This window comes from Medicago sativa, chromosome 8 (genome assembly GCF_051527215.1).
Source record: "Medicago sativa cultivar Bolivia chromosome 8, Bolivia_mono, whole genome shotgun sequence".
Lineage (NCBI taxonomy): Eukaryota > Viridiplantae > Streptophyta > Magnoliopsida > Fabales > Fabaceae > Medicago > Medicago sativa.
Window position 1 is genome coordinate 37632708 of NC_140756.1, and position 10081 is coordinate 37642788.

The 10081-nt window shown below is 36.9% G+C and overlaps 1 pseudogene; it reads right to left on the reverse strand.

Annotated features, from left to right (window-relative positions):
- Nucleotides 1-1047: 1047 nt before the first annotated feature.
- Nucleotides 1048-2117, reverse strand: LOC146898913 (uncharacterized; annotated as a pseudogene).
- Nucleotides 2118-10081: the final 7964 nt, after the last annotated feature.

Sequence of the window (10081 nt, forward strand, 5' to 3'; positions counted from 1 at the left end):
TCACTAAATTGTTCTCACAATTCTCATAAGAGGCATATTAATTCATAGCTTCATTGGCACAAAGAAAACAGAAAAGAATATAACAAAAACTCTTGGAGAAATGCAAAAAACTCATCCATATAAGGATTGCATTATCTTATATAGCATCTGCAATAGAAAGGAAACGGTCACAATCATCATACCATGTATTTCATGGTAAGTTTAAGCCAATTATTGAACCAAAAGAAAAAAAAAGTTAAAGCCAATTCATTTAAGGGTTATACAGACCACACGTAACAGGATTTATATTATTAGTGTTAGATTGCAATGTTACCCTTCTTTAATTTTTTTTTTTTTGGAGAAGGCATGATTTTTGTATAATGATAGTAGGATTTACTATATATCTTTCAATTTCTTGTACTTTATCTTTACAAATAGCTCTTACATTACGTGCAGAACATGCATCGGTATATGATGATCAAATACTTTCAAGCTTACAATGGAATGATGATCAAATACAATTATGTTATGTATACAATAAAATGATAGAGTTATGGACCATTACCAACCGTGTTTAACCTAATGGACACTATAGGAGCATATTTTGTTTATGTGTATATACATACTGGTTGAGCAACAATTTGACAAATCAAATAGAGTTATGCAGCAATGCAGCTCTGTCAATAAATTGTTCTCACAATTGTCATAATAGATATATTAATACATAGCTTCATTGGCACAAAGAAAACAGAAAAAAAATATAACAAAAACTCTTGATGCAATGCAAAAAACTCATCCATATAAGGATTGCATTATCTTATTCATGAAAACAGAAAATGGAAAGAACAGAAACATCACAATGGAAAATTACATCAAAGTTTAGTACAAAATGTCTTAGACTCAACGACGAATCACACAGAAGTAGAGGGTTAAATTCAGGCCAATTGCAGGAGCATCAATCACCACACGTGCACCCTCTGTGAACCTTCTAGCCTTGACCATAAGCTCCCAACCACCTCCAATCTTGAAGTTTGGAGCAGGATCCATCGAAAAACTAAGGGTGCAGTTTCATATGTTGCCATTTTCGTCCACCACATCTATTATCGAAGTTTCTCTATCCAAAGCCATTTGAGCAAAACCAATATCAGCAAGTTCCTGAAAAAACATAAAAAAATGTCTCAGCCTTATTCACAAAACACACAACAAATACTTGTAATTGTTTTAACACGATGATAGCTAACATGTACCAAAAATCCACTTTCAACATCAGCAACAGCAAGCTTCTTCTCATACTTGAGTTGAAAGTTCACCTCGTCATGCATGAATGGCCTTGGAACAAACCAATCAAGGGTGACCGGAACAGCATTGCGATGAACCCTAAAATTCATCGGTGGGTTAAAGGTTGGGCAACGAATTCTCTTACCAAACATGTTCTTGATTCTAATACCAAACCTTCCATTTCCCATAAACACAATTGTAACCCAAGCACCAAACTGCACTTTGTAGAAATCACGGATAGCGTGCCAGCCCTTTGTTAAATAAATCCCCTGGTTATTCCTTTCAACCAGCACTTCAAACTGATTGTGTTTTGGATCCACCAGAGTAGCATATTGTTGGATCTGGTCTCCAAAATCACGGGAAAACATCATCGGCAACAGAACAGCACCCTGTTGAAACAAATAACATTGTCAGTGTTTTAAAAAAGAATAACAGATGGAAGGAGAACAGACCACAACAAAACCACACACATATTCAACGTCAACTTCAACCATGTATGTCCTATACTTAAGGCGTAGCTCGTTGATCATCATATCGATTTCGGTCACTGGGTTGGGATCAAGCGGTGCTGCAAAAAACGACACACCAAACATCATCTTCAAACCGCAAAAATAAGGAAACTGTATAGGGAAAGCATCATATTTTTAAGAAAAGTTTGCGCATACATACCAATCAACATGTTGTAAGAGAGCATCGCCACGTCGTTATGGTGGAAAGTCATGCCTGTGCAATGGTGGAAAGACAAATCCTGATATGCTGTTTATAAAGGAGAGCAAAACTCCTCAAATGATTGTAACCGCAAGGCATTCATTGCAGAATGGAGAAAACCAAAGGACTGTGGCTGTGTACATTTCAATCATAGCCTTTGTAACCGCAACTGCAGAATGAAGTTCAAAAATTAGAATTAAATTAAATGGATTAAAGTGGAACCGAAATTAAATTAGGGTTAGGGCAACATGACATATGTAGTAGTGGAAGCAAAATTATAACACCAAAACAGCTACTGGTCAAGTGGTTAAAGTGATTGGATGGAAGCTATGGGTTGTGAGTTCAACTCCCTGCAGAGATTAATTTCAGAAATTTTTTTTAACTCAAAAATGGCAGGATTAGGTTTAGGTTTAGGGCTTCACAATGAGCATGCATTGTGAACCTTAGTATTATATATTAAGATAGTAGTTTCTATCCTCCTTTCTAATGTCTATCATGTTCATGGTAATATATATCTCATAACCTTCATTAAATAAGTTTTGAAAATACTACTTCCATTTACCCTTCATATCTCTTTCCTGAACAATAAATTTACTCTCTTCCGTTTTAATAAACTTCACTTGATCCATATATCTTTTTCCTACTTTTTTGTCCCTTAGCAAGAATATATAAAATTTTCCCCCTCATTGGCATGTAAGAATTGGTATAACTCATCAAAAGCTTGTGATCTTACTGTGTTCAATGCCTTATCGGTCCCTTTCTTAGCTCTCTTATAATTTTCCTAAATATGTACTTTTGCACCTATGTCACACTTTAAAACATTCTCTTTTGATTCTCACTTTAATTTGAACATTTTGGTTCCACCAAGATTCTTTGCTCCCAGCTAGGTTCAAAATCTATTAATTCTCCTAATGTCTCTTTTGCTGCTTTGCTAATCTCGTATGTCATCTTGTTCCACATATTATTTTCGCTTCTATGTAGTTTTGCACAACCTTCCTTTAAAATCTTTTGTAGGAAAAACTATGTTTTTCATCCTTTAAATGCCACCACTTGATCCTTGTATCCCAATCATGACATCTTATCATCGCTCTTCTCTTAACCCTTACATCCATAACCAATATTATATGTTGGATAGTCAAACTCTCTCCAGGTAAAACTTTAAGTCCAAACAAATATTTATGTCAGAATTCCCAATAAGAAATAAATCTATCTGAGAACATGATATCTCACTCTTGTATGTAATGATATTCCCTTTTCTTTTCCTAAAGTAAGATTAAACGACAACACAAAATCTAGGATGGATTTACCGAATGCATTTTTCTCCCCAAGGCTATACCCTCATTCACGCCTTCAAAATTATCAAACACTCCTTACATGCTCATTTAGATCCCCTCCTAGAAAAAATATTCTTATTGTGGTATATCTTGAATTAAGCCTTTCAAATCCTTTCAAAATTTTACTTTTGGATATTCTTCCAAACCTACCTAAGGTGAGTAAACACTAATAACATTAAAGATGTCTTATTTCCTTTCAAAAAAATAAATTAAAGATGTCTTGTTAAACTACAAATTTGTGGGCTACAATCCAATCTCCTATCCTCTTTACATTCACAATATCTTTTTTTCATTCTTATCCTCAATAATGCCTACACCATTTCTCGATCTAACTATTCCAGTTTAACAATGCTTAAATACTGAACTATCTATGTAACACCCATACTAGACGTATCTAGAAAGTCTAGCATGTGTGTTTATTTAGTACTGGATACATTAAAAATTTACAACATAAAAACTCACAATGAATATCTAATACAACAATGTGCGTTCGTACAATAATAAAGTAACTCGACTTTTCTAAAATATGATAAATGTATCCTTGCATATCCATATCATCCTGCAGCGGGTACGAACGAACACTTGCTGATATATCCATTCGGCTACTAGCTTGCCATCCAACCTGTTTATCTGAAACAAATAAGGATTGGGATGAGACATAATGTCTCAGTGAGTTCCCCTAAATCCTTGGCTATAGGCAACCTCAGGGGAAACCTACGGTCACCACGTGTCTAAAATACAACCAGCCAGTTGATTATACGTGTGGGGGGAACTTGCATACTTAGACGGTCGTGCATACTAGGGCTGTCATAGTCTTATCTCACTGTTATAAGCTTCACTTCCTATACATGTCATGGCGGTCAAGGGGAATCTAAAACCGCAATGCCAAGAATACGCTCTATGTATCGAGGCCTAATTCTAACATAATCATGACACGGTTCTAAACCGGACGATTAGGGGAAACCTAAGATCGTCATCGGCATATCTTTCTCTATTTGCTCTAATGCTAAATACGATGTTTCTAACAACGTATCTTATCTTGCTATCATACTAGTTTGACGATCTACGTCTATGTTCTACTATTCTTGACGATCTACGTCAAGGCTCTATGACATAACATAATATATCTAATAATATGCACAGTCAGATTCATTCATAAGTTAGCGTTTAACAAACAAGCATTATCTGAGTTCATTTTACGGAAAGCCCCGAGTGGAGTAACCCCGAGCGCAATCCCTATCTATCCGATGGAAACCTATCTAAGGTATAACCAACGACACTCCTGCAGTGACGTGCGGGATCCTTACGGCTAACCCTGTTTCACCTAATGGAAACCCCTTGCACCAACCTAGTGTGGATACAAGAGACACGACCACTACATCTTTCTTACTAAGTGACATGCGGGTTCCTTACGGCTAACCCTGTTTCACCTAATAGAAACCCCTTGAGCCAACCTAGTGTGGACACAAGAGACATGGCACCTTAACTTTAAAGTCTTGGTCTATAAATGCATGAGTAATAAATCTATGCTAGCTATCTCTTTTACCTCGGATGCCTATACGATCCGACTAGAGGTAAACTATATGCTTGCTTAACTTGCTATATGAAGAGATGTCTAATCAATTCACGTCTGGCCACACTCGTATGGCACTCTAGTTTCTATACGAAGAGAATACTCTATATCACTTCGCATCTAATCAAGCATACTACTCATGCCTAGCATTCTATTCTTTACTAACTATTCTAGTTCTTGACAAGCTATGTCAAGGCTCTACTTTCATCCCATGCCTAGTTCTTTGCTACCCGAGTAATTCGGCTAATCTCTCTTGAATCACTCTTGCCATTCATGTTAATATTGCTATGATTTTCATTTCAAGAATCGTTTGATGTTATGTGCATTGCCTAGATGTTGTTTTGGGGTTATAAAGTTGTAAGACGTTGAAAGAAAAGCTTCGGAATGCACCACGGACCCTGAACTAGGCCAACAGGCCAAAGCAAGTTGGCCAAGTCCAGAGAGCTGCGCTAATAGCTCAGCTGGGGCGTGGCTCATCCTGAAAATTTCGCTATTAGCGTAGATTTCGCTAATAGCGTGGCTCTTCGGGTCTGAGGTACAAAATTTCCAGTTTTGACCCAAAACTTGTCCAGTTTGATCCTGCAATGCACCATAATCATCCAGCAACATACATTGACTTTAAATAACATATTTCATGGCAAACTAACATGGAATCAACAAGAATTGCTCAAAAGAACATTAGGGTTCTAAATCCCTCATAAACATAAATCAATCCTTTCTAACATGAATTTACACAACCAAAGGTAGGTAAACTATCTATGGAACTCACCTAATCATGTTTTCTAGCTTTCCTTCAAGATCCAAGCTCAAACCCTAGCTTTTGCTTCAATCTTGATCCTTAGCTTTCATCCAAAAACCATGCTTTAATCTTTCCTCCACTAGTTCCTTGCTTGCTAAGCCACCCAAAACCATGCTTGATCACACTAGGAAGAAGTTTGGATGATTTAGAGTGGAGAGAGAGGGCGTGGGTTAGAGAGAAGGAGGAGAGAATTCTCTTCTCAAAACCTAGAGAGAGAAAGAAGAAGAAATTATGAGGTTTCCACCCCAAAATCACTTATATACTCCCTTGTGCGAGATTACTTAAATGCCCTTCATCTTGGTCGCGCTTAACCTGACACTGATACATAAACCCCTGCTTGACTGATATTTCATAAAAACATCTTCCGTCGTACTTGACGTTCTGTAACACTTAATCTCTGATATCTAGCTCATACCTGACTTATGCCATTTATAGACATTTCCATTACCCTTACTTTCCATGAACATTTGTCCTCTGACGTGTCTGATGGGTAATATTCCGTTACTGATAAGCGGGATATTACACTCTACCCCCCTTAAAGAAATTTCGTCCTCGAAATTTAAAGATCATCTATCAATGATTGCATCTAAATCCTGCCTTCTTTGGCTTTAGTCATACAATATCTGATCAAACTCATTCTGAAAAGTTTCGAAGCATACTTTCCTTATCAATACATGTAACTCTTCCTCTTATTTATTCTGCATATGATTGAATATGGTCTCTTCAATCTTACTATCTTTATCAAAATCACAGAACTGTCTGAGAACATAGTGATTAAAACTAACTTTTGTTATATGAGGATTGCTTGTCTCGGATCTATTCCTTCTCTGCTTAGCATGAACTCTGCATCTAAGTAACTTTTCTATATCTGAATCACTCAGGATTTGCCTTTAAACTGGAGTTCTACTGATATCCAGGTTTGCCCTGCAGTGCTTACTTGTATCTAACACATCTTATCATGCATACATAATCTTTCTTCCCGCACCTTGCGACTTTTGCCTCTTACTTTGTTACTCATCTTGATGATTCGGCAGATTTATTATCTCTTTTCAGAGTCTTAAGAAATCTTTCTATCTTTCATAACCTCCCTGTACTGCAATTCATGGGTAACTTGTCTAGCTTGGCATGAAGAAGTGAAATCAACTACACTGATTCATTTGACAATCTATTAACCTGTCTGGTGGTTCACATGCTCTTGAAATTTTCTACTAAGTCCATTTGCACTTGCATTGGACACTCCAAGCACAAATCCGTGCATCCCGTATGACATGAGTATCACATGGGCATTGTCATTCATTCATAAAACTTTATCTTCTAGTATTGGCATACTTTCTAGCGCCATTGCTTGTTAGTTAATAACGATACTCATTCTAGCTTTTGCTTATAAGAGTTTCTAAACTTTGGTACATAGGTTCTTGGAACGAATAAATACATGACTAGAAAAATATCATTTTAAAACTGAGTCTATACTAGTACTGCAGAACCACAGGACGAGTCTCTATATCTGAAAAAAAAAAGTTTTATGACTCTCCTTCACACTTGTCTCTAACAAGCTGGTCCTGAAGTCTGTACGTCTTAAGTGAGCTTACTCGCTTACGACGTATCTCATCAGTTTTAACAATGTGAAATTTCATGTTTTTAAAATAAACATCGTTCCCAAGTTCCTCAATACCAATCTTATCTTTAAAAGTTATAAAATCATGGCTTGGCACCATTCTAGAAAGTATCGTTATCATTTAACAAGTATGGTATAAGAGGGTATGTACTTCGTCAGGCATAACTCATAAATCGTACTCCATTAACATAGCACATACTCTTTCTGACTAACCAACAGCTCTTCTACGAATTCGACATCACCAAAAAGGCAACTCGATTAATTCATCTGTGTTAACTCTAGTCTTTCTCATCTTACCTGAGTGAAGATGCTTTCTTTAAACTTTTACTTTAATCATTATTGGCTGCATAAGCATCTATACTTACTTAACATAACGAGAACTCCTCGCTTCCCACATAATACTTCTCACTGAAATGGTATTTCTATCTCGAACATTTTTCACAAAGATTCTTACTACAAAATTCCATGTTCCATGGCTACTGTTCGCAACTTAAGTAATTAACTTCCGTTGCGCTACTCTGATTCCCACCGGTTGGCTTCAACCAATACTCTGATCCGTTGAGACGAGTGACTTTATTCTTCTTCTATTATTACATTAATATCTGCTTGAACTCGGCTCGATACTTCTATGTTGCACGCTACTCTGCAACCTCGTTCTACTCTTTGCTGGTAAGATTGAATCTCAAGGAAACTTACCTCTGGACATATCAATGTCATACTTATTCTTATTCCTGAGCAACTTAACTCAAGGACCACATCTTTGCAATTACATAACTAATATTCCATGAAACGCTCTTACAACCTCCCATGGTAGACTAATCTTGCATTCGGACATACTTCCTTATGCATCTAACATTGTAGCTTCGTATCTCGCATACTATGTTTTGCTCAATCCTTCCTATGCTTGCTCGTTACTTTTTCTTTCTAATAAAATTTTGTAAATTAGCACACGGGTCATTGACGTTGATGATTTACAACTATATATAAAACATATACTGAATCTAGGTCCCAGTCGTTACTCTAAAATCCCAGGACGAGTTGACAACACGTATGTGTCATCAAATCTTAGTCCTAGTGAGTTTAGCCCAAAATACGCGAGTCGTAACAAACCGGTATCTACAAAATTTCATTTTGAATTTCAAAAATGTCAACTTCAATCACCCATATGCGTATGTCTTTCTAAAATCATGTAAACTTTACAACTTAGCATCCTAACGAGCCTTCGCAAGTTCATCAAGCAAAACATCGATTCGAGGGGTACTCTTAACTCTGCGAAATCCAAAATCCTCGTGATTTCATATGACTTTGCACCATTTAACTTCTTTCTTCATGATTTCATATCTGTGACTTCCATTCTAGATACTGGTGCCTCTAAACTCTTGGTCCAAACTCATTCTTATTTCTTGACACATTAACTTCCAAAGTCACGTTAAATCGGATCGATTTTCGTTGATGGTTGCCCATGCCTTTTTCCCTTTTGAAAACTTTAGGGGGTGATATGCATTCGTCACTCAATATCAAAAAAAAAACAATTTCTCATTGCATAAATTATGGTGAAGACAACTCTCCAATAGTCACTGCATTCCCTAGAGACGAACTGAAAAATTTCGCTCCAGGTTCGCTATTGATAAGTTTCTTCAGCTCAATTTTTCAAAACATACTTTGCATAAATTTTTATTTCTCAAGTAATTCAATGCACATCAGTCATTCCCGACATCTAAAATATATTCTACTACATATGCATGGCAAGCATCAACCTAATTGGATACAATTCTCGGCACTTTAGAAACTGATGCTTCATTCCTGATAACATAAAACTTTCATTGAATCCTTTTCTACTACGAGTAGCTTACTTCTCTGCATTACAGCTTAACGTAGCTTCCTGAACACTAGAACCTTGTTCACTTTGAACATTCAAGTCCATAATCTCAATAACATAACGCTAATCCTGAGAGTCTATTAATCCCGTCAACCTACGTCGACTGCTCTCTATCTTGGAGCCTTGTGCTTACTTTCTGGAATACAATTTCGTTCTAACCACGACCCTTACTGAAGCTTCAGGTCCTACTAAGATATTTCTGTATTCTTCACTTACGGGTATATGAAGTATCATTAACAACTTACCCAATACTATCGGAACGACCCTTCTCAACATTGCCTTACATTCCCGGAGGATTCATACTTCTACTTGCTTAGTTCACCGGCCACCTACTGGCACGATCAACCTCTTACTAGTACTCATTCCGAGCTCTTACTTCCGAGTTCACACTTTCCGGTGCATCTTCATCACATACTTCGTTCCTCCAGGGTCCTATCCAGCTCTCAGGCATCCATTCTAATCGTCGAATGCTAAATTGAGTTGATCAGGCTCAACTAACAACAACAACTAGAACAATTACCCGGAACCCAATGGTCCCACTACCTTTGTTGTAACTTAATGACCCAAGGCACGATCTGAATCGACCTGCTCTGATACCAAATGTAACACCCATACTAGACGTATCTAGAAAGTCTAGCATGTGCGTTTATTTAGTACTGGATACATTAAAAATTTACAACATAAAAACTCACAATGAATATCTAATACAACAATGTGCGTTCGTACAATAATAAAGTAACTCGACTTTTCTAAAATATGATAAATGTATCCTTGCATATCCATATCATCCTGCAGCGGGTACGAACGAACACTTGCTGATATATCCATTCGGCTACTAGCTTGCCATCCAACCTGTTTATCTGAAACAAATAAGGATTGGGATGAGACATAATGTCTCAGTGAGTTCCCCTAAATC